This window comes from Ovis canadensis, chromosome 1 (genome assembly GCF_042477335.2).
Source record: "Ovis canadensis isolate MfBH-ARS-UI-01 breed Bighorn chromosome 1, ARS-UI_OviCan_v2, whole genome shotgun sequence".
NCBI classification, from domain to species: domain Eukaryota; kingdom Metazoa; phylum Chordata; class Mammalia; order Artiodactyla; family Bovidae; genus Ovis; species Ovis canadensis.
Window position 1 is genome coordinate 29552804 of NC_091245.1, and position 26083 is coordinate 29578886.

Here is a 26083-nt window from a genome sequence, read left to right on the forward strand (position 1 = left end):
CCCGTGCCTTCTCTGCTGTGTTCTACAGCAGGTACCAAAGTTCACCAAGTCTCTATTTCCTCCTCCACGAACTGGCACCACCACATGGGGCAGCGAAAGGATGCCCCCCCAGTAGGTACCTGGCGCTTGATTAATCACCTTTTAACAATTAAACTGGGGCCCAAGTAAAAGCCTTCACAGGCTCTGCTGTGTGATCCTGGCCAGGTGCCTTCTGTTCGCTGGCTCCATGTCTTTCCACTCACGAAGGGAACGGGCAACTTTTGAGGGGCACCAGCTCTGAGATGCCGTACCCTAAGCTACTGCTCTATTGGCAGAAGTCTCCGTCCTTTTGAGGGTTGGGGGGCCCTCTCTGAAACCATATCCTGACCTCAAAATGGGCCCACACCTCGAGGAACATTAGAAAATCACAATAAATTCTGATTACAACGGTTATCCTCCACACTCTCACCCAAACCGTATCGATGGGCCAAACGGAATAGACCCTGATCCACCATCTACCCAACCCATGAGGATTTACTATCCCTTCACGGTGCCAAGCTGGGCAGTGAATATTTAGCAAACAGGATAGACCAGTCTCTGCTTTCCCCAAGCTTCATTCCTAAATGCTATAAAATGAGAGTTAATCTTTTATGATGCTTGTGGGTAAGAGCTACAAGGAGAAGTACTGGGAGACTCAGGAGTATCTAACAGGAGCCCTGACCCACCAGGGTCAGGAAGAGCCCTTTAGGTTGAGATCTGAAAGACGAGGGCAGGCAGGTGTTAGGGAAGGGATGGACGCCCCTTCCATGCAGCAGGCAGAGGAACAGCACGTGCAGAGGCACTTCTGAGGAACCAGAAGCCAGTGCGGCTCAAGGGCAAGAGCAGAAACCAGACTGCCCGGGTGGGGGCCGGCAAGGCAGACTGCTGCCATGCTCTAGCCCACCTCTGCCCCCATCCCGCAAGGAGAACCTCTGGATTTGGGTAACTTTCCTCTGCACAGAGGGCTCCAGGAGAGATGCAGATGGCCCAGCGCACAGCAAAACGAGACAACGCGGACGGAGTTCCAGGCATGGCATCCTGCTCTGGACCCGGCACCAATGGGGAGAAGGACCCCCTCCAACAGTCTCTTCGTTTCCCTAAGGATTTGCCCCAGCCCTGCCTTCACTCCCACTTGTTTTGCTTCTTGTCTGATTTTTGTTTATTTTTAAACCGGGGCCTGCTTACGGTCAGGTTAATGCATTTTTAAAAAGAGAGCTTGAATGTGCCATGGCCCTCGCTGAGAGGAGAGGGTGGATCAATAGCCCTCTTAGCGGTCTTCCTCTCCCACCAGCAGACCAGAGGGGTGGGGGCACCGGGGCCAGCCTGGGGCGTGCCCTGCAAAGTGGGTCTGAGAGCAAGGCTCACCCTCTCCCTCCTTTCACCGCCTCCCACTCCCAGGCAGCATCTCCCGCTCGCCCCACACCATCTCCAGCGGGAGAGCCCAGGACACAGGAAGACAGGCTCAGGTCAGACAGAGCATCAGACAGAGCCTAAAGCCTTAAGTTCAAATCTCAGCTTAGCCTCTTAGCAGCTTTAAACGCTTGGACAAGAGACTTAACCTCCCTGTACCCCAGTCTGCTTAAGGAACAGGTGGAGATCTGTCTGAAAAAGGAGTGATGTGATGAGAAAAGGGATCTGCGATGCTGCTGCCCAATAAGACATCAGCATCTACCCCATTTCTTGGGCTCCTGGCCCCCCAACGCAGCAGACAGCACCCTCTGTGGAGGAGCAGATCTGCTTGCTGTCACAGATCCTTCTTGCCCATCTCTCCCCCCCAACCCTCGACCCCAGCTGAGTGGCAGGCTTTGAGCTCTCTCAAGTGAACCCCCCACCCCCCCGCCACAATGCCGACAGATGGAGAGTCCTAAAATACAGCGTATGGATCATGTTTCGTGACTAGCAAAACATGCCAGCCGGGACACTCGGAGAACCCGGCCGGTTTTCAGGAACAGGATTTTACACGTTTCCCAGGATTGGCGGATCTGCGCTCGCCTCCGCCCGCCCGCCCACCCGTAAACCCCGGAGCCCGGGATCCTGCACCGAGAGGATACTCAGGACACAAGGGGGCTGTGGGGGAGGGGAGTCCCCCATAACCAACAGGTTGGCCATGCCCTGTGCCCTTACCCTCAGTCGCTTTTAACACTCTTACTACTATTTATTTATTGAGCACCTACTACTACGTACCTGGACGCGAATCTGCCATTTGGCACTTGTTCTAAAGTCACAGAGCTTGGGTTCCAATGCTGACCCTCACTCTATGGCCCTGGGCACGAGCTTCACTTCTCTGAGCCTCAATTTTCTCACCTCTGAAATGGGGCTGGTAGGACCTCCCTCACTAGGTCAGGGTGAGGACTCTGGAAACAACCGTCTGTGGGCAACTAGAACTACCACGGTCCTGGTCACAACAGCCTGAGTGTGAGGCCACTATCGCTGGCTGTCCTACAGAAGGGAAAATGGATGCAACAGGGCCACAGCGGCGTGCGATGGCAGAGGGGAGGGCAGGGCACACGGCTGCCTCTGAAGGGCCTCAGGGATGGGCTTCAAAGGGTCTGCAAACCCCTGGGCTTATCACGCACAGCTGTTTGTACATGTGAACGTGTGGGGCTGGCGAGGGCACCAGATCTTATCAGCCTCACGGGGCTCTAGAGGCCCATAAAGGTTAAAAACCATAGCTCTATACACACTTGTCTGCTCCACACACGCCTGGTTCCCCTGGCAGTGCCGTCCTAGACTCTAGCATTTGGAGTAAGGATTACACCCCATTTCCCTCTCCCCAAGGGAAAGAAAGTAGTTCTTGGCGAGAGCAGTTACAAGAGCTCCCAACTTGAGGGTAGAGTCAGAGACCCACAGGCAGGCAGGTGTGCGAACAAGCCGCCTAGAAGGGAAGCTACAGGCCACACAGGGTTGAAGATCTCAAGATGGACCATCTAGAACCTCAGGAGTAGGTATCTTTGGTCAGGTGATGGGCTGACTGATTAGCCAAATGAACAGATACTCCCTCCTGGACTTGACCTCCTGGGGGCAGGGACATGTTTAGGAAATAAGCCAGAACAACAAGACGTAAGTCAGGGCATTCACTTTAATCTTTGCAGAAGAGCAGTGCCAGAGTTTTATGTTTACTGTCTAACTCCCTTCACAATGAACACACATCCATGGAGTTTTTGGGAAATGAGACCTGGAACTAATCTACTTACAAAGCTACCTAGGTAAAGCACACAATCAACTTGGCATAATATCATAAATACTTATGCTGTTGCCCAGAGCAGATTCCAGGAGGGCCCCTCCGGGAATAGAAAGCCTTCCACTCCAGGGAAGGTATCATTCTGATGAAACCAGAGCACACTTCAGACAGTTCCTTGGGTCCTCTGTGGTGGGATGCAGAAAGAGCTCTCCTGTGACGATGGACAGAGAGTGGCAGACCCAGCTGACCTCACAGGTTCTGAGCAGCGAAGGTCGTGGAAAGAGCCCCCAAAACTGGGAAAGAGTTGAAAGTTAGTCACTCAGTCATGTCCAACTCTTTGCGACCCCATGACCCCATGGACTGTAGCCCATCAGGCTCCTCGATCCATGGAATTCTCCAGGCAACAATACCAGCGTGGGGTGCCATTCCCTTCTCCAGGGGATCTTCCCAACCCAGGGATCAAACCCAGGTCTTCTGCACTGCAGACAGATTCTTTACTGTCTGAGTCACCAGGGAAAGAATTGAGGGCAACGCCTAATTAATTTTTGTCTCTTTTTGGGGGGAGGCAGGACAAGGAGAGAGATGGAGAACATAAGCGCCCCAGCACTGAAGCCCTCAGCAGCTGACAGCTCTCTGAAATGCGAACATCTGTAAATTTCCTTCGGGTGTGTGGTTTTCAGTCCCTGTATCTTAGGGATATGTGTGATCCAGACTTCCTAATTATATTACATTGGTTTTTACCAACATAACAGCTACAAATGCTTTCTGCTCCACTTCTGTCCCCTGTGTGGAAATGCTTCTCAGACCAAGGAGACTATAAAGTCATGGGGAGAATGCTCAGACTCAGGGTCAGATCCTTCTGCTTGATCGGGAAACTTCTGTGAGGGAAGACAGGGTGCTGGGCCAAGCCATCAGATGCTGACCCATGCGCATCCACAGCAGAAACACAGGAGCCCCAGTAAAAACTTCCTTACTGACCCCACCCAGGATTTGCCCTTTCTATGAAACTGTTCCTAGCTCCCAAGGCTGCCTGCACAGACAACGCCAAGAAGCACACTTCAAAGACCTTCTAAGCCCCACCCACCCCGCAGGGAAGAAGCACCAAAACTGCCTCCAGATCCAGGGGTTCCCAGCCACCTGGCCCCATCTCCTTCTGCCAGAGGACAGGGAGAGTAAGTCCTGGCTTGATCAAGTTGGCCTCAAAATTAATAGGGCAGGAAGGAAAAGCTTGTCGGTGCTTCTAAGGTCATCCCCGAAGCACCTGCATGAATGTTTCCTTTAAGCTTTCTTTTTAAAACCTTGGTTTCCACAGAAGTAGCTTCTCACCATAAAAGCCAGGAGGCATCTCACCTCTGTGCAGAGCCAAGCCCGGAACCTGGCAGAGAGCGGATTCCTTACACAGTTTACTAGACTGGCTGGAATTACCCAGTCGATTAGGATCTTTACGGCCCTTTATAATAGGAATTTGAACACGTCCTCTGGATTCGGGGCTGGCTTTATCACCCTGTATTGCGGGTTAAATTGTGTCCATCTAAAGAATATGTGCAAGTCATCACCCCCAGTCCCTATCTATGAACGTGACCCTATTTGGAAGTACAGATCTTCCCTGACTTACAAGGGGGTTATGAAAATATAACTAAAGATCATATTAAGAAAATGCACTTAGTACACCAAACCTCATGAACATCAGAGCTTAACCCCCCTGTCTATCTTAAACGTGCTCAGAACACCTACATCAGCCCCCAGCTGGGCAAAATCATTGCACACAAAGCCTATTTTATAACGAAGGGCTGCAAAGCCAATTTGTGTAACATATTCAATACTGTACTGAAAGCGAAAAACACAATGGTGGTCCGGAAGGGAATGGGTGGTCTGTGTACATTGCTCACCCTTGTGACTGTCAGGCTGACTGCGGGCTGCAGCCACTGCCGCTAACCCAGCATCACAAGAGATCTACCTCATGTCACTAGTCTGGGGAAAAGTTCAAAATTCAACATCTAAAGTACCGGTTTTTCCTTATTTCATATTACTTTCCCACCATCGTAAAGTCAAAAAAAATTGTAAGTCAAACCAGCGACCACTCTGTCAAGTCTAAATCCTTTGTACATGTAGTCGAGTTAGGACAAGATCATGCTGGGTTAGGATGGACCCTAATCCAGTGACGGGGATCCTTATAAAATAAGGGAAATTTAGGCACACAGACCCACGGGGAGGCCGTGGGATGACAGAGGCAGAGACTGGAGAGATGCGAGCCAAGAAACGCTGAGGCGTGCCAGCAACACCAAAAAATAAGAGAAAGGTATGGAACAGGCTCTCCCCCAGGGACTTGAGAGGCAACATGGCCCTGCCGACACCTTAATTCCAGACTTCTAGCCTCCAGACCTGTGAGAGGATAAATTTGTTGTTTAAAGCCACCCCATTTGTGACAGTCTGTTACTGCAGCCTAGGAAATGGATACAGCCTGAATTATTTCCAACTCGCCAACCTCCACCTATACCCTGCCCCACCCCTCTCCTCCTTCTCTGCACTGCTCCCAACTCAGGGTTCTGTGACCCACCTTGACATTTGTGCAGCCACCCTTGACATCCCAGCAATACCGTCTGGGACACGTTAGAGTCCCCATTCCCCGTCTGTGTCACAGCGACACAAGCAGGTGACCTTTAGTGGGTGGGGGGTTCTGTCCCTTCCCCTACCAACTAACAGCCAAGGACAGTCTGAGACAGCACACAAGACGTTACAAAATACAGAGAAGAGGTGGGGATGGGGTGGAAAGTGGGTGGAAATAAGGAGAGTCAGCAGAAAGGGGGAGAGAGAAGGAGAAAGTTCAGAACAGAGCCTGAAGGCCAAGGGCAAAGACAAGAGGCAAAGAAAGCAGCCCGTCCCCCTGCCCCTCATGACCAGCCACACACTTCTCACTCCCTCCCCGACTCGCTTGATGCCTGCTGGAACTTTTTACTCCAACAGCCTGCCAAGCAGGTTAACACCTGGAGAGCAGTCTACCCACAGAGCTGTTACACTTTGAGCTTCTGCAAAGAGAAAGCCAACCCACTTCCATCCAGAGGCTGCACTTTATTTGTTTTGGGTTTTCACTACCTGGAACTTGAGGGGGCAGAGTCAACATCAGATGGTCAAGAAGCTGGCTGGGTGGATGGATGCCGCTTGAGGTTCCGCACGCTGCCTCACCTGTAGCAGCTTAAGGGGCAGAGTCACCTGGGGTCCTGGGGCACCAGGGAGGGCACATCCCAGCCTCAGTCCCCTACAACACTCACAGCTCAGGTGGTGGGAGGCCGGGAGACTGACAGCAGTCACTGGTGAAGCAAGTGGCCTCTAAATCTCACCTCCACTTCCAGAAAACCACCAGAAACAAAGCAACCTCCAGCAGTGGCAGCGGCAGCAATGATGGGTAATACTGATCTATTACAGTTGGTCAGAGACCACACCAAGCCCTCGTGCCACAATCTTCTTGGGTTCTGACACTCACACTCAAAGCAAGTCCACAAAATAAAGCCAGGTACAAGGGACAAGTGCAGCACTGGAGAGGCAGCCTGGTATCTTGTTGAGAACCTGGGCTGGGCTAGAGACCTAGCTCCACTCCCTGCAAACTGTATGCCACTGAGCTGGCCAACAAAGATTTATTGAGCACCTGCAATGTGCTCTTGGAGAAGGCAATGGCACCCCACTCCAATACTCTTGCCTGGAAAATCCCATGGACGAGGGAGCCTGGTAGGCTGCAGTCCATAGGGTCGCGAACAGTCGAACACGACTGAGCGACTTCACTTTCACTTTTCACTTTCATGCATTGGAGAAGGAAATGGCAACCCACTCCAGTGTTCTTGCCTGGAGAATCCCAGGGACGAGGGAGCCTGGTGGGCTGCCATCTATGGGGTCACACAGAGTTGGACACGACTGAAGTGACTTAGCAGCAGCAGCAGCAATGTGCTCTACGGGTCTCGTCTGTGAAACGGGGTGACAATACCTACCTTAACACAGTTCATCTGAGGAAGGGACATGATGGCAAACCTAAGATGCTTAGCCAACAGTGGGTATTTTTAAAAAGAGCCGCTACAAAGGAGAGATCAGAATTATTATGGTCCTATTTTCCAAATCAGCTTAAGGTCAACAGCAGATTTCCTCATTCACGAGAATGTCAGCCCCGTGAGGACAGGCAGGGTTATCATCTGCACTGCTCCCCCCTGTACTCGTGGCATTTACAACAGCGCTTGGCTCAGGGCAGGCACTCAGATGTTTGTGATTTGAATGAAAAAACTGCTGGATATCCAAGGCACCCAACAGTGGATGCATCAGAACTGCCATGACACATAAAACATCCTGGGGATGAAAGGACAGAATACGAGATTATAAACAAACAGTCCTGCCTGCCCAGCCAGGAACACAAGGCCCAGGTGCCCACTCGTTCCCTCCCAGTGAAGCCAAGGTCAAAGGGGAACCCAGCAGTGATCTGCTTCTGGCGAAGCAAACCAGCTCCTCTCAGAGAAACCAGGTGAAGACCAGTGTAGTCTTCATCGTATTCATTAAATGAGGGCTAAAAAGGTGCACTAGGAACCAGGTGAAGAAGGGCCAGAAAAACACATCCACATTACTTTGCAGAGGATCTTTCTCAAGAGATGGCTCTCGGTTCACTGAGGATTCGTCACCCGCTTTAACTTCTCTCTCCTCTACCCACTTCCGTGTCGGGTTCAAACATACCTGGAGAACACCCCGGACCGCAGAACACAATCAGCTGCCGTCTGGAGCCCCGCCCCCCGGTATCTCACCCCCGCAGGGGCTCTTCCACCGAAGCTGCTAGCTGTCACGCCAGCTCTTCTGCCCGAGATTAAACTTCACCAAACCCCAACCCAGGGTACTTCACCGAGAAGGCCTTTACCATTTCCATCCCTCCTCGCTGTGCCCCAGCTGCCACTCCTATCCTGGGGCGATTAAGACCCACTCAGACGTAGGACTCAGGGGGCGGCCATGTGAAAAGGCTTTGTGACAGAGGGACAGCTTACGGGCTGAGCCACTGCCTTCCTCAGTGTGTGATCCGCTGTTCCTAAAAAGGGGCATATATGTTATAGCAACAGTACCTCCCGGTGGGGCTGGAGTAGGGGACTCCGGGTAGGAACACAAGAACGGCCCCAAAATGGTTTCTTTTTTTTTTTTTCTAACTGTGGTACAAACGCTATTCTTAGAAACTCTTAGTCTTCTCTTTCTTGCCCATGAAGAATGGACAGAAGTACAAGCTAGAAAACCGTGCCAAGCACAAGCAGTCCTGCAAAGCAGAAGTGCTCCCGTTTTTCTCAAGTGATTAACAGGTCCAAGAAAGGCTGGGGTGCGATTTACGAGGGCCACAGCCAAGAGAGATTTATACGCGTATGGCCTTCGGATGGTTTTCTAAGACTGTGCACGACTCTCCTTTGGCTGAGGATCTCAGCAGCAAGTAATTTTCTAATTGATTCATTAGCACTCCAATCAACTACCACTGTAGACACAAAGGGCCTTGCTTAGGTCTCAAATGCCTGAGCCCAGGACTCTGAGCTGAAAGAAACACTCCAGCTCCCGGGTCAGCTCAGCCCAGGGGTGCGGAGACAGCCCTACACAGAGACCCTCTAAAGACCGCAACCAGCACCAAAAGCAACTCAGAGACTGGAAACAGCCACACAGCTTCTGAAACGTGACTTTCCGTAATGAGAATTTTCTGACTGGAACGTGATTATGCGAAAATGGAAAGTGAAAGAGGAGGAAAATACCCTGAAAAGAAGCAGTCCCCCCAGAAGTCAGCACAGAGTTAGTCTTGATGGTGGAAAGAAGGGGTGACTTTTTCTTCTTTCTCCTTTTCAAAATGACCATGTATGGCACACACAATTTCCTCAGCTTCCTCAGGTGTAAAGCCACAGCAATTATGCCCAATTCCCAGGGTTTCTATAAGGATGAAATCAGATCATGAATCAAAGAACCAGACCCACGCACTGCGGGCTCCGAACAGAGCACCAGGCTTTCCCGCCAGCGAAGCGACTCACAAGCCCACCAGCCACTCTTAGGCCAAAAATCAAAGTTATGCTCAGGGAGGTTATAAATTACTCCTGTCACCTGTGAATTGTTGAAGCTACAAATGCTGAAATTCACAGATCTCAAGAGTGATGCTGTAATAATTTAAATATAAATTAAGCTTTAAAAACAGTCTTCCTTCATCGTTCCATACTCCTTTGGCATGTGGGATATTCACATAAGACAGGGTTCCTCAATGGGTCAACGCAGTAGTAGGAAGGAGCCTCCAGCAGAGTCTACAGAAATGATCAGAAATTGCACTTGACCATCATGGGATTCTGGACCTGTTTGCTGCCTGTATACCCAGCTGCAGAAATGTCCTCAAACAATACAAGGCATTTTGGAAGGACTCCTGACTCAACCAAGCCTGAAAGAGCACGCTCCTCTACCTAGCCAGCCAGACATCCATTCATCTGTTTCACCCACCCAACCTATCTATCCATCTGAAAATCAAGTTTATTCTCCATAAGGAACTCCTGGGTGAGCCAAGAGGCAGTAGGATCTCAGCAATTCAACAGTCTTCCTTATTAGGAAAGACAAAACACAGCAAGTAGCCTCAGTCTACACAGCCTTGGGCTAGACAGGGCTCAAGGTACATAAAAGGACCAAAGGCCTACAGACATGACTCTGCTCGTCAAAGCACAAAGCTTCAGAACTAGAGCAGGACGCCTTAGGAAGCCTGAAGGAAACCGATGCAAGCCCTACTTCCCCTAGCGAGGAATTAACTTGTTACGCTAGGAAGTGACATTCTCCAGAAAACCCAAATGGATCCAAGTTTCTTGGCTGGTAAGTAAGGTGGCTTCTTCAACTGCCATCGTGAAAAAACGTCAAACTTCCACAAAATATACCAAGGGAACCTTGGTCAAAAACTTCTACCAGGTCTCTCCAGCTTCCTATGAGGCTTCATCTCATCTCCAAACCCCTTCCTCCCTTCCCCTCACCTCCCACTCTTCAGAGCATAAAGTCACCCGTGTCGTGTCTTACTATGGCAACGTTAACACAACAAGGCAAGCATAAATGTGGGTGGCTACCATCCGATGAGTCTCACTGCGCCAGGATCTGTAGCAGGAAGCAGCTGCATCTCACTCATCTTTTTCACCATTCGAGCTCCTACCATGATCAGCATTGTACTCACTACTGTTATTATTATTATTACTGTTAGCAGAAATGTGTGGAGAGTGCAACTGCTCTGAAATCGCTGTATGGCGGTAAATTCTTTGTTGATTTTTCCTACTCTAAAACAGAGAAGGGCTAATAGAAGGACCTTAACAAGCTCCATGAAACTCAACCAGGAGGCACCACAGTAGAACAGAAAATCTATCCACCCCCAAAACACATATATAAGCAGGCTCTGTGGGGTACTCCTTGAATGGCAAACCCTAGAATGCAAGGGAAACTTTGGGGGAGGGGGATGCACCGACCCTCAGGAGCTCCAGGTTTTGGTGGCAGCCCTGCAGGTAATGTGTTCCCAGGTGGCCAACCATCCCACGCAGCCCTGGGTTTCTTCACCTGTAAAGAGTCCACTAAGGATCCCTCCACACCCTGCAATGGGAAACGCAGCTCTCTGAGGGCCTCGGCCAACTTTGGAGATGAACACAGTTTGTTTTATCTATTTTGCAACTAATGAGGCCTCGGCTCTCTAATTGGAATAGGGCAGATCCATTCTTTCTATCAAAATCAGGCATATTGTGGACAGGAAGAACTTTGGGCCAAAATGGGAAAGAACTTTAAGCCAAAGTGGGAAAGATGGTCACCTCTACTTTTTTTTTTTTTTAAGTAGAACAAGAAGTTTATTATTCCCACTCAGTAGTTTCTGGGGGCTTTGATGTTAAGTCATACATGATCAAGAAATACCACATATCTTTTTAACCCTAGCGACCATTTTTAACATCACTTCTATAGGGATCTCATGGCCAAGGGCTGCAGATACACCAGTCATGAAATCACTAGTAATAACAGTTCGAATAACCACAGATCTCTGGCATGAAGGCTACTTCTGACGTGCGTCCCAATCAAAATGTAAAGGTGTCAAAATAACAGGCATTTGGCTGGTTTTCCCAGCATAGTCAGACTCCCTGAGATCTTACAGGCCTCAAAGTCAGCTTGGCATAAAGTATTGAGCACCCCTACTGTTCCACATCCTAAAGGTCTACGCTACACTACACTACACTCTCACACACACACACACCACACCACCCCCCACCCCCAAGTCAGGATCTCTCTTGATAGGAAACCAAGTAAATTACATGCAGAGTAACAACCCAATTACAACCACCCTCTCTCAGGTTCCATGAAAGTCAACAAAAACAGGCAGGGTCCCAAGGCTGCCCCCCAGGTGTGGCTGGACCCCTGTCTCCCCAGTGCTGCAGTTCAAAGATAAAGGAGGTAGCACTCAACACATCCTCGCTGAAATGCATGAAATCACACAAAACTACAGACAACGACTAGGCAACTCTGAAGCCACATTCTATACTGAGAAGCCAGTCTGAGGCTCAGCAGAGCAGAAAGACATGGCCAAGATGCTTCTTCTATCCACGGACATGGGCCAGGGGACCTGAGGTGCTGAGGATGATGAGGTTGATTCCTGTGTTTTACAGATGGGAGACTGTGGTGCAGAGGGGACCAGAGCTGGGCTGGACCCTGTCCCTTGGCTGCAGGTGGCAGACCATGTGCCATCCCAAGAACACTCATGTGTCACAACACCAGGAAGAGCTGGCCAGCAAGGGACGAGTCTCCTATCCCACTGCCTCCAACCCCATCCTCTGAACCCAGAAAGCTGAAGCCTGCAGTCAATGGGTCTTGCTGTGCATAGACACTCTGGTCTGAAAAGGAGGCATGTCCCTTTGCCATCTGCAGTGAAGATGCACCTCCTAATTCTCCACACTCCCACCCATCAAGAACCACATTCCGGCCCAACCTTTCCCATGCACCCGCCACACACAGGAGTGGACAGTCCGCTTAAGGCATGGTACAGTGGGGCAAGTCCTCACCTGGGATCCCAGAGCCCTGGAGACAGACACTCCTGCCTCACTGGTCCTCTGCTTCTGCATCTATGAAGTAGAAGCAGTGATTCTTCAAACTACCGACTGGGCCTTTAACCCACAGACGTCTCTTCAGAGAGCCCACAACTATGACAGGGAAAGGGAGTGAGCCATACAAAATTCCCTCGCCAATTCCAGGAACCCTCAATCTTTCCAGAGGGAAGAAATCTGGAAAAGTAAGACACCCAGGAAGCCACCAATTGCCAATCCCTGTGAACCTGGGCATGAGCTAACACAGAACACTGCATAGGGCACCAAGTTCAGGAAGGTTTGGACTTCTCAACACACCATCTACACGTTCCAATTACTGAGCCCACAGATTTCCAGGTAATTACAGCCAAGAGGAAAGAAGAACAGAGAGGACCCCTCTGAGAAAGGTGGGCTGAGGAATGTGAGTGTCTCTGCCTCTCCAAGCCAAAAAAACCCATCCTGTCCTCCATACAAGGTGCCTCTAAAAGTAAGGGGAGATGTAGGCAAAGGGCCCTCACACACTGGGAGCCCTCAGGCCAGGAGAGTGATCTGAGCCTCCCCTTCTCTGCACAGCCTGGCACATGCAGCATCCGACCAACGTTTGCCAAGTGAACGAATGAAAGTAGGTATTTGTCCTTCGCCTTTCTGCTGCAGGCATGGAGCTGAGTCCACAGCAGACATGCAGCTAATGTGCTGAACTAAACCAAATTTCTGGACAACATCCAGCTGAAGGTAAATAAAAGAAGAGGGCAGCAAGTGTAGGTACTGCAATAGAGTCTCTCCACCCCTTACTCAAATCTAAGGAGGATTCCTGGCAAACTAAAGAAGTTCTCCTGAAATCTGCCTAAAAAGTCTGTCCCTCTTAGTTCACTAAAAAACAGGATTCAGTTTACACGGTGGGGTTTTAAGAAGGCAGCTATTGTGTGTGGAAAGCAAACCTGAGTTCACACCCTTCTACCCGTGCCCCCTCTTTGTGCGAGGGACACAGACCCCGATGAGGGCTCCTGGAACCCAGCTCCCTCTCCTCCACCCACCCTGCCTGGCCAGACCCCCATCAGCGCACTGCTCGTGCCATCAACACTGTTGGTTTGGAATGTGCCAGTAATTCTACCGGCAGGAACAGCAAGCTTTAAGCTCAGTAGAGAAACCAGCTGGAGAGGCAGCCTCATGAAATAATGAAATGCCAAACCAACCCCTACATCTTCTCCAGTCTCTCAGGTCACCTACCAGATTAGAAGGCCTGTTGCTACGGCAACCATATCTTGCAAGTGCCGGCTGAACTTCCCCATAATTTTTAACCCTTTAACTAGCTTGGAGAGGGTGGTGCGCAGATGAACCCAAACTGCGGGAGAGTTGGCCCGCTCTGGCAGCGCTTTTACAAATTAAAGCAAGAAAAGGAAGAAAAACAGCGGTGGGAGTGGAAAGGGAGGGGGGCGGGGGGACGAAGGTCCCCAGTGAAGCAAACAGACAAACCGTGGAAAGGAAGCGCCACACGCACCGTTCCTGCCCACCGCCATACCACAAAACCACCGCGACGAGGCTGCACAGCAAACTTCACACACCTGGCAACTCGTCCGAAGCGCAAGAGCCGAATATGAGATGGGAATAAACAAAGGCAAGACAGCCCTCCGCCTGCCCCTCCTGGCCAGGCTCCGCGGCCTCACTGCAGACGCTGCAGGCCTTCTGGGGTAGGCAGAAGGCGGCCGGGAGCCAGGCGGACAGGGACAGATGGCCGGGCAAGCGCTGGCACTTTCCAGTTGTCTGATAGGCGCCTGCTGCCAAACAAGCCCCAACCCCCAGCCCCCCAATCCCACACACAGCTCTGGGACGCGGAGCTGGCTCTGATGGGCAGGGATACCAGGCCAAACACCAGGGCTCCGGGAAGCCGGCTTCTCCCACTCTGATCTGCCGACCCACATCTGAAAGCCCTGGTTGGTACATCCCGGAGGACCCCGTCCCTGAACTGTCCCGTGCCCCCTCTCCATTTCTCACATGAAATCTTCCTCCTCCCACCCCAACCACTCAGCTCTCTTTGTGCTCAGAGTTCTTGAGGTCTTTCAAGAATAAATCTTTAAAACGACTTTCCTTGGCCTCTCGGATTTGACACGGAGACTTAATAACCCTACCCAGAGGTGGAAAAACAGGGGTGAAGCCTCCCACCTCACATCTCATCTTCGTGATGGGCAAGAGTGTTGGCGGGGGTAGTGAATGGGCCTCCCTGTGGGAACAGATACTCTCCTGACTGACCGGCCTAGAGACAGACCAGCGGGAGGTCTGCGCTGCTAGTGCTAGCGGAGGACCAAGAAAAGACCCCTGGGAAGGAAGGGAGGGAGGAGAGGAGAAGAGAGGAGAGGAGAGGAGAGGAGAGGAGAGGAGAGGAGAGGGGACTGAGCCCACTTAGAGGAAAGAGAAGTCAAAAGAGGGCAGGAGAGGAGGAAAGGGGGAAGGTTCACGGGAACAGGGACTGTAAGGAAAGCCCTGGCCATGGTGGCAAGGGGGCAGCCTGCCAGCGTCTCACCAGGGTGCCCAGCACACCCCAACCCCCAGCAGGCCCTTGATAAATGAGGCTGCAGGACTGCACACAGGCTGCAGCCCCGCTCAACAGAAGGCTCCGGTTTCAGACAGTTTCAGAGAGTGGGGCTGGGGACGCAGGGCAGGATGTATAATGTGGATGGGCGGTGCTGCTGTAAGGCTGGGGGTGGGGGACAGGGGGAGAGTGCTGACACTATTAGCAGAGAAAAAGGAGAAAATTCAACCCTGCACACCACTGCCCACCCCCCACCCCCCTGACCACCTCAGCCCTCCACTGCCGGCCAGCCTGGCCACCTCCACCTGTCACCCGCGTTGGGGGACACCTGGGAGGAAGGCCAGTCCAGAGAATTCAAAGTCCTAATGTTCTCTTTGCCAAGTAATTAATGAGACGTACCACAAACGGCCCGGCGCCTGCAGAGGGGTGATGACTTTTATCAGCATGTTCACCGGTCACCCAGCCCCTCTGAGTGCTGAGGGGTCAGCCGGGTTAAAGAGGCGCTGAGGCAAGGCCATGGGGTGAGGGTGAGGGCAGGCCTGGCCCCTGGGGTGAAAGAGGGCATGGCTTCAACTGGAGCAAAACATCAGGCTGCACACTTAACAAGCACCTGAGCACCACTGATAGAAGTGACAGGAGAGACCCCGCAAAGGAGGACCCCCCAGAGCCAAGGCAGGTGGGCAGCCAGCGCTCACAGCAGACCTCCTATACCATCCATGCACACAAGCGTTCTTATCTTAGGGTCTCCTTTCCTAACCTGTTCGAGGGCAAGACTGTGACAGCACCTTTATAACCCTCTATAGCATTCAGGAAGAGCCAGGAGCTCTAAGAACATTCGCAAGATAAAAAGGAATCCGGTTTTTCCATTTAACCCACCAGATGGGCAGGGTGCCACCAAGCTTATCCATTGTTTGGTCTTGTTTATCCAAATCCTTTGGTTCATTCAACAAATCCTTATTGAGCACTTACTAAGTGCGGGCACGGTGCATTCGAAAATGAAAATGAAGACTCACACACCAGCCGGCCCTTGTATGCAGCGGCTCACAGCCGTGCTGACAGCTCTCCATGCCTGCCGTGCACTCAGTATGTAACGGGTACACTGAACTCTCGGATTTTCATCAGGTGTGTCCCCTTAGGGGCAGCACACCCAGCAGCGGTGGAGGGAAAAGCAAGGGCAGCTTTAGTGCTTCGGTGTAAACCCCAAGACTGCAGCGAACCAACCAGAAGCTTCCTAAGCAGTTCCACAGCTGCTAAACAAAAGCCCCTCATTTTCAGGGAGTCCTGCTGCGGCCTCACTCCAGGGCAGGAGACAAGCCTGAGGAGCTTGTCCAGTCTGATCTCCAAAGACATCCTAAGATGAGCAATACCATCCAAGCTGGACAGAACTCTGGGAACAAAGGGTGCAGGAGCAGGGCTCCAGGCAGAGCCGGCATCCCGTTGCTGTGTCCCCACCCACGCGCTCAACGACACGGGGAAATTCTACCCACAGCTTGGAATAATAATAGAAGTAACATTTAGGTAAGGTTGGGGATTAAACTAAACCTCACATAAGAGGCAGGGATGTTGGCATTTGGGAGCAGGAAACAGGCCTTGGAACGTACTTAATACCTACCACAGAGTAAAGCGGATCACAGCCAGTTCCCGACTCAAGAGCGTCTTCGGCCCCTCCACGTGCCTCCCTCCTGCCAACTCCAGACACTTGGAGGGTGCCGAGCCAAAGCGTGGGGGCTGGAGGTCAGTTTTGGAAGCTACACTTTCAGAAGAACACTGGCAAAGCAGAAGCCAGCGAGATGCCTTCCAAAACAGAACAGGAGCTATTTTAAATGGAAACCCACTGGGGGAGGCGGAGGAGTTTTATGAGAAGAACAGAGAACATGAATGAGCTGCTATAATTAACGCCCCCCCCCCCAAAAGCTGTCACAAGGAAGGGGAAGTCTTTCCATCTGATGGCAATAATACCAAGAACACAGACTTCTAACCATTCTAACCATTCAGTCTAAAACTGAAATGTGCCGTCCTGTCAGATAATGAGCTCCCTGTCACTGGAGGTGAAGCAAAGACTGTAGAGGAAATGAGCCAAAGGAACTCTAGAGGTTATCAAGTGATAAAATGAAAAAGGGACTTTAGAGGTTATCAACTGATAAAATGCTGATGGGAGAAAAACACAAAGGAGATCATTCAAGTCCTTCATATTTTAAAACAGCTTTTCCTTTAAAAAAAAAAAAAAGGTACAGAACTCCTAAGGGGATATGGAATGTTCTGCCTGCCTCTCACCAACCTGCAGGAGGGCTTTTTATAAACAGAAGGTTTCCCGATATCCTTGGTCAAACTCCACCCACCCTCCTTCCTGGCTGCAGAGGTCACTGTGTTTTTGTGGCAAAAGCTGCAGGTGGTGACGGACATGCTGGATAAGTAAGAAAAGCTCTATTATGTAAAAACTCCAATGTTTACGGCATTTCTGTGGAGCAGAGAATCAGATCAGAAAACAAGTTTGGGAGTGGACCCTGCGTAAGAAACGTCGCGGGTCAGCATTCATCTTAGAAGGACGAGCTGCCCTCTAGTCCTCTCGTCCCAGCCACCCCCAGCCCAGCCTGCTGACACGGGGCGGCAGACCACAGCAGGGCACTCACCACCCACCCTGGGGAAATGTTCAGATCACAAATCAGTAATCACCATGCAGGCAAAACGGGGGACGTCCAGCCACTACCAGGTTTCCGACAGAATAAAGTATGTCATCATAAATGCCAATTCCTTCAGAGTTTTGTTCACTCGCTGAATTCTCAGGAACTAGAACAGGGCCCAGCACACAACCTGTGCCCTGTACTTGAAGAAGCAATCCCAGTGCCTCTTCTTCTCTTGAGAAATCAATTACATAACTTCTTCTCTCCAGCTGATTCACCCATCTCCTTGCATTCAGCTCAAAATATTACATTAAAATCACTTTGCCTTCCCCGAGCCCATGGTGGGATAAAGGGTTTATCCTTTAGAAACTTAGGGAGAAAAGTTGCGGGAGTGTGTGACCCTCAGTCTTGAGCTCCACAAGGGTAGGAAATTTTGCCTTTTGTTCACTGTCTTATCCTCAACGACGTGGCACAACACTGGTGCTCAGTATGGTCAACAAGTCTCTAAAAGAATCAACATCCACTGTATGATCCTGGCAACTCACTTTCTCTCCAGCCCATCTCTTCTCAACCATAAAAATGACAGCACTGGAGGGGTTCGGGGGTCCCCAGCCAGGTCTAATGTGCTTGGAAGCCTGTGATCTGGGTGAGCTGGCCTAGGGATGGCTTGGATCAGAGAAAGCCTGCCTGGGTCCCCCCGGGTGTTTCCACAAGGGAAGAAGCTAGGAGGCAGTGTGGTGCCACAGAAAAGGCACAGGCTTTTCAGCACAGACATTTCAAGTCCCAGCTCAGTCTGGGATGCAGGATCTTAGGGATGCCAATAAACTTTCCTGAGCCTCAACTTCCACCTCTGCGAAACAAGAGCCACAATTACCTATCTCTACAGAGGCTCAGCCTGGATTACAAGATGATAATGTACATAAAAGCACTTTACAAGGTTTAAGGTTAGCAGAGAGCCCGGCTCTACAAACTCTCCTGAAAAGAGGCACCCATGTCACGCACGTCCAGCTCTAAACCTTACAATTACTTCTACCCTCAACTGGAGAAGCCAATTGGGGTCAAAGGATGATTAGGACCAGTCCACAAAACATTACTGAAAGACTGGTGATCTGTAACTTGACCTGTAACAACGAAGACTTGACTTTATGTAACAGTTCATCTCAAGCTTTCTGCTCCCTTCTCAGAAGACTGGAAAGAAGTTTAAAGCAGAGAAGAAGAAATATCTGGAAAACTGAACACCCCTAAAAAGAAGACAAGAGACCTTCTGAAGCTGCAAGTCAACCCACACTGGTGGCCGGCAAGGCATAAGCAGAGACTGGTGGCTGCCACTGGTAGAGCTGGGCCCTCCCCGGAGGCGCGGCATTTAGGAAGAGCCTCTGGGATAGCTAGTCCCAGCAGGGCCTCAGAGAGGAGATAGGGAACCTATTCTCACAGAGCAGGGGCCGCCCCACCCTCCTCCTCACGGCCCAGCAGCCAGAGACACAAACCAGGCCCTAATCAGTGGTATATATCAACATAGCATCTACGAGCAACAGAAGTGACAGCCAAAATCAAGATAAGTGGCCCTTCTGGACACACCGGATACATTCAGGGCCCCCACGCCGCAGTGATGCTGCCGGGCAATGTGTGTTATCGTTAAAAGGTGAAAGGCCTCTCTTTTAACTCTCCCTGAATGGGAGGTGTTACCATCTTCCCCCACCCCGTGGGTTCAGTCCTCCCTTTCACACTCAAAGAGGGTGCAACCAGAAGTTCTCCTGGATAGAGACTTAGGGAGATGGGGGAACACCTGCAAGAGTTCATGAAAGCAAGGGGTTCAAGGCCTGACACAGGTTTCTTGGGTGGCTTAAAGCAAACTTTAGAATTTCACATCTTTTCATTCATAGGTGGGCATCTTATTTAATCGTCCACATCCAGGTCTTCACCTCCATGGTAAGGACAAGCAGAGGAAACCACAAATACACACAGCCACAAAAACATCCTAGCGAGGAAAAAACCTCCCGCTGTCACTCGTCACTCATTTCCTCACTCTGCACCAGGAAGTCCCTGGAGCACACTGAGGGTTTGCTGCCAGCCCTGTACCGACTGAACAATCCCAGCACCAAGCAGGTGCTCAATTAAAAGAGCCCAAGGAGTGCAGACTCAACTACATCAACAGTCCTCACATCCCCAAAACAATCTGGCAAAGAGTGCGGGTCACCAGGGGTTGCTCTGTGGAAAAAGTGACTTAGCTAATGAGTGGTAGATGGGCATCTGAGCTCAGACCCACGACCCCCTCTCCAGACCACAGTGGCAGTCCACTGGTGAGTGAGGACCCAACAAGTGGATGCTCCACCCCACCCCTGCTCCTCCAGGTGGCCCCTGCACAGGCAAAGGGTTCCCGACACCTGGGGAAGAAGTTATTCCATCAGGAATGGTATGCTTCCTACCCTATAAGCTCCTAGCCTTGAAAGCTTCAGGAAACAACAGGGCCTCAAATCTAATTTTTCATAGACCAGGTAGTTGGTTTTATTTATTTAAGTTCTAGTTTATCTTCTTAAGCTGTCCAAACATTTGTCAGAGCATCTTAGCCACAAGCTAGGCTGCCCCTAGGGTTAGTTCTGCTTTTAGTGGTGAATTTTTTTCCTTCATTCTCTCCCCTAGATAACAGCAAAGGCTGCATTTACAAGAGCAGTGCACTTCCCAGGGGTCTTAATCTTATTGGATGGGGTTGGTGGGACAGAGGGAATTATCTCAAAGTGGGTTTGCAGAGCATACTATTGTTCTACTTAGACTGCTTATTTACATGGGTTGGAAAGAGGAACGTGGCATAATCCTCCCAGCCTCCACCTTCAGGATCACCACTCTCTGGAGGGCATTCCTTGGAAGGGAGGCACCAGGCCTTAAGAAGCCCCCAACAGCATAGCACCCTTGAATGCCCAGATACTGTTTGCTGAGTCACAATTCTGTTTTCACAGGGTAAATGATAAAGACACCTGACTTATCACAATGAGATTTTCAATCCCGACCTGCAAACCTCTGAACTGTCTGCTGCCTTGTTTTACCAATCTGGGAAATGGGGATAAGTGTTCCTTCTCCCCAGCATAAAGAAGGACACATACAGCCTTCAGCAATAATGTAAATAATGAGTCTTCACCTGGAAGAAAAGTATTTAGCACAACTCAAGAAAATGAGAGGAAGTTCTGCTACCAAATCCACCATGTGATATTACGTTGGACAGTTACAAAGAAGAGGGATAACCCTTATTCAGACAACTTTACCCCACAAGCCAGTCTTCTCTGGCTCTTCAAGAAACAGCCTCTTAAAAAACCAAGTTTTGTGTCAGGGGGTGAGAGAAGCACATTACAACTGTGCAGGAAACTACCTTGTATACCAAGAACTTTTTAAAATGTCAATAAAACCACTACACTGACAAGAGCAAAAAGCCAAGTTTGATTTTTTTTCTCCCACTGGAAAGGTATATCAAAGGGAAAGGCAGATTATTTTGTGGTAGAGTTTCCTTAATCAGACTTAACCCAGAATTTACCAAATCTTACAGTTCTTCAGGAAATGGTGATTTGCACAGAGGCAGGCACACCTGTCTTTATAGGTGTCTGGATGGGCAATCTCCCCAGCTACCAGAGGTGGAAACACAGGGGACGGACCAGGGTCCTCGCAAGGTAAGCCCTCAGGAAAGCTCGGCAGTTGGTCCTTAATTCAAATACTTCTTTCCTTCAGACTAGCCTGGTGTGTGAGAAGAGAATGTGTTAGAGCTGTGGAAGGCAAGTTAAGATCCATGAGCCAAACCTGGCCCACCATCTATATCTGTAAATAAAGTTTTATTGGGACACAGCCACAACCCATTCACTTCTGCAGTGACTGTGCCCACTTTTGTGCTATAATGCTGAGCTGAGGAGTGGTGCCAGAGACCATACAACCTACAATGCCTACAGTATCTACTATCTGGCCGTTTACAGAAACAGTTTGCTGAACCCTGCTCCAGAGTCAAATGCACTCCATGATAAAGGATGTGATAATAGGTTTCCGAGCATGAAGACAGCTAACCCAGCATCCCCACTTTATAGATGGGGAAACTGAGGCCTGGAGAGGAGGAAGTACTTGCCACGGTCCAACTGCTGGAAAGACTGAGGTCCCCCCGTCCTTCAACCAGACTCCACCGAACACAAAGTAAGGGATGAGGCTTCTCACAACGGAACACCAGCAGCAGGGGAAAATATAAATAGAAAATCAAATCTTACAAACAAACATTAATGCCTGAGCCAAGCTTAACATCAGAAATGTGAAAAATGGGGAGGGGCAGAGGACAACATGGGATGCACTAAGCAAATTAATATCCAAAAGGACAGACTATTTTAAGACTTTTAGAAATACCCCTTCTACACACCCACAGCACACGTGCTAATTACAAACCCTGCCCAGGCACTCCTCCTCTCTGCAGAGTGAGCTCGGCAGTGCCAAACCCCAACAGCTTTGTTTTTTTTAATCAGTTGTCTACAATTTCAGTTTTTTCTGGTTCTCACACAACTCAGCCCTTGAGGAGACCATGTTAGTGAGATTTGTGCTCAATTTTAACACCCTAGTAATTAAGACCTCTCCCAAAAGGAGAGCCCAGCATTTCCCCCCTAAACAGCTATGGAAAATCAGGCAAAGAGGAAAAGGGTCCACCTGGGTCCCCTCACAGCTCACAGAAGGGGCAGGAGGGAGGAGGGGCCCAGAGGGAGGGTCAGAAGCCACATCCTCCATCCGTTTCCAGACCTTTCCTCGAATCCGCACCCAGAAAACACTGGACAACCTGGACAGCACAACTAGATGGAGCAACATCGCAGAGTTAAAATTAATTAGCTGGCATGTCAACAGAGGCCCCGTTGTGCTGCACAGTGAAGCAATCAAAGGGCATCGCACACACGTGTCGAGAGGCACCTGGCAGCCTAGGTACAGAGGTGAGGACACGCTCTGTCGCATCAGTGACATGCTGCCCTAAGTGAATGCAGGCGTACGTGTGTGTGTGCACGCGTGCACACACGCAATGGTGAGTGGAGTCTGGAGTGAGGTCTGGAGTTAAGATTTTCTTAAATTACTTTCAAAAAAGCAATAACCAAAATGCCGATCGTAACTATTCTATCTGAGAACTTGGAGTGGAAACAACCGCTAAGGAACTGCACAGCCCAAAGCTCGCCTATGAGCCCCCCAAGTGGCCTGGGGGAGGAAGCCAGGCATCGGGAGCGGCCACTCTCATGGAGGATGCCAGGGAGGCCAGGCGCCCTCCACACAAGTGACAGAGCTAGGGTGGGATGAGGCCCAGTGGTTAATCACAGGTGTTAGGGACTCTGGTATTAGGCTCCCTGATCTGCTCGCGATCACCCCACCCAACCACATCATGAACCCCCACCCCCCATTCGCCTGCACACCCTGCTGTTTCCCAGATCTGCCAACAGCTGTCTCCCACCCCAGCCATGCTCCCACTGTTTCCACACTGCTCGGCCGGGGTCTAGGAGCATGGAACGCCAGTGCTCAACTCCTGGCTCAGACATATACTGTTGTGTAACCTTGGGCAGGTTACTTAACCTCTCTCTGCCTCAGTTTTCTCATCTAGAAAATTAATTCTAACTCTGACCTCATAGTAATGGTATAGGTTTAAGTGAGTTAGTTTACGTAGAGCACTTAGAACACGGCGTGGAACAAAGCGAGAGTTAAATTACATTGCTAATGCCCCCACCCTGCTTCTTGGAGGGTACTTCCTCCAAAAAAGCCTTCTCTAATTCCCTCTGTGGGCTAACTGCTCTTTCCTGGAGCCTGGAGCGCCAACTGTCGCTAACATCTCTGTGATGGCATGTATAGCTCATTTACAGCTAATTTCGTATTCATGGCTACTTATATAGTTGTTGTCCACACAACTCTGAGTTAGAGTACTAACCATATCCATTCTCATATTCTGCAACACGGAGCACAAACTCAGGTAACCTTCTGGAACCTTCTCATTCATACCTTACACTGGACTGCTACATGGTTTTCTTATAATCCTGCCAATAACGCTGCGATACTCTGGACTGTTATCCTAAGCACACAGATGAAACTCACGCTTCATCTCCCAGGATGGGTGAGTTAACCCAAGTTACAGTTAGTTAGTAGGCTGCTATTCAATTCAGGTTTGCTGAAATTAAAGAAATCAAGCAGGTAAATAATGGGGCCTCCAGTCAGAACTGAATGGTTTTTAGGGCTCCATCAAGACAGATATTAATGCATGCAAATGCATAGGAAAAGGTCTAGAAGGACGCCCTCCAACTGTTTAAACCTGATTACCAGAAGGAAGAGGACAGCAAGGGGCAAGAGAGTAGGGGGTTCTCCTTACTTCTTATTCCAGAGACCTCTATAATTCAGCAATAATTAACACAAGAAGTACTTGGATATTATTTATGTAATTAAAAATAACAAGAGTCATGTTAAACTCACCTCCCACAAAAGACCTTGAAACCACTCACATTTAATTCTAAGAAAACTTGAGAGCTGTTCAGTTTTCCCAGACAGAAAGCAGGTAAGAACCAGCTTTGGGGAATTTCCTAGTGTTGAGGACTCTGAACTTTCAGTGCTGAGGGCCCAGGTTCAACCCCTGGTCAGGGAATTAGGGAGCTAGGATCCCGTAAGCCACACAGTGTGCCCCTCATTCCAAAAAAAAAAAAAAAAAAGAACCAGACAAACTTGGCTTGCTGTCCCCATACCAGGGCTCTGCTTACAGTGAGGGCTTCCCAGGTGGCGCTAGTGGTAAAGAACCCGCCTGTCAATGCAGGAGACGCAAGAGACTTGGGTTCAATCCCTGGGTCAGGAAGATCTCCTGGAGGAGGGCATGGCAGCCCACTCCAGTATTCTTGCCTGGAGAATCCCCATGGGCAGAGGAGCCTGGCGGGCTACAGTCCATGGGGTTGCAAAGAGTCAAACACCACTGAAGTGACTCAGCGCACGCACGCCTTACAGCGGAGAAACCTCGTTCAGGTTTCTAAACCTCTCGGAGCCTTGATCCCTTGTGGCAAAGGGAGCCTGATTCAATCCACCCCGAGGTTCCCACGAGGCTTCGCTTGAAGTCCTCCTGATCAGGCGCTGGGTACACAGGAGTACAGCTGCCTCCCCCTGACTGTGAAGCCTTAATCCCAATCTATCCCTAATCTACATCCATGAGGCATGCCTCCAAAATGATCTACTTGGGCAAAAGAAAGAGGAAAAAAGAAAAGAATGCTACCAACCACTTCTGCCTACAAAGCCCCACCCCCGAGACTCCCCTTCTGAGAACACCAGTCGTCACTGAGGAGTCAGGCAAGAGCCAGGCAATAAAAGTGGCGACAGAAACCTTGCGGGCGAGGTCCCCGATGCCCCATCGTCTCTGTCGTCCAATCTGTGCCTCTCACACAAGGTTTCAGGGATGTAAAAAGCATCCAGATAAATGGGTCTCCACTACCGAGCTCTTAGGCAAGGAAAAGCATCTAAATCTAAATCAATTAACACGAGGGAGGTCCCCACAGAGCCCTCCCCTGGAGACGAACATCAGGGGAGACAGAGGGTGAGAGCGCAAAGAACAAGGAGCTCTCCAGGGCCAGACAGGCAGTACAGTCAAAGACAGGAGGCCAGTTCTGACTTCCCAAGGGCCCTTCCAAAGGCACTCGTGAGTAGCTCTGCCAGGGACAAAGTTGGGAAGCAACACCCAGCTTGTGAAGCAATGTGCTGGCAGTCCCGACAGCCTTCTGTTTTTAAAGTGTGTTGTGTATACCATACGCCCCAAGCATTCCACATCTAAGAATATCATCACATACACGTGCACAAACATTTTGCCATGAAGATGTTCATCACAGTTTGCCTGGTGGCTCAGTGGTAAAGAATCTGCCTGCAATGCAAGAGACATGGGTTCAATCCCTGGGTTGGGATGATCCTCTGGAGAAAGAAATGGCAACCCACTCCAGTATTCTTGCCTGAGAGATCCCATGGGCAGAGGAGCCCGGTAGGCTACAACCCATGGGGTCACAGAGTCGGACACAACTTAGCAACTAAACAATAACAACAACATGTTCATCAGAGTTTGTTTACAGTATGAGAAAACTGGAAAGAATCTTAATGTTCCACAGCGAGGGACTGATAAAATTTTGCCACATCCAAGAAGCAGAATACTTTGTGATCACTAAAAAAATGGATACTATCTAATGACACGGAAGGGCAGAGGCTTACAGGAGCCCGTTACCCAACAAAACAGGTGCTTAGTGAAGAAAGACGGACAGCTCCACAGGATGGAGATACAGTCCAGGGAACGGTGAGTGCCACCTGGACCCACAGTTGTCCGTATCTCAAAATAACTGGGGACCAAAAGACAACCCAGTCATCTCCTAGCCTGTACTTTTTATTAAAGTTTTAGGATTCCTCAACCGGATGAGGTCCCGTGGTCAAATAAATGTCAGACACGCTGTATTTCACACTGTTTATCCGCCTCATATATGCTATCCCACTTCTAAGATCTGCAATGCATCTTAATGTACTGGAAACTCTTGAGAAGTCCTACACTAGAGAAACTGCTGAACCCTGCATTTCCCACAAGGATCCGGCTGCAGATCCTTTACTGAAACATGTTCAAACATCTCACTGAAGAGCTGGGGAAGCCTGATCGCTTGACAGCACCCAGGATGTGGTTGGGGGACCTGGGGACCCC

At 50.2% G+C, this 26083-nt stretch overlaps 1 protein-coding gene across 4 annotated transcripts in view; it reads right to left on the bottom strand.

Annotated features, from left to right (window-relative positions):
* Positions 1-26083, bottom strand: part of SSBP3 (single stranded DNA binding protein 3) — a 164635-nt gene that overhangs the window by 103270 nt on the left and 35282 nt on the right. The window contains exon 1 of one of the 4 annotated variants that reach the window (XM_069592524.1): positions 13818-13956. The exons of 2 other annotated variants lie outside the window; for them this stretch is intronic. The gene's annotated coding sequence lies outside the window, so the exon portion shown is untranslated. Of the gene's footprint in view, positions 1-13817; positions 13957-26083 lie in introns of those variants that run through there. One more of the 4 variants, XM_069592533.1, reaches the window with a different exon arrangement.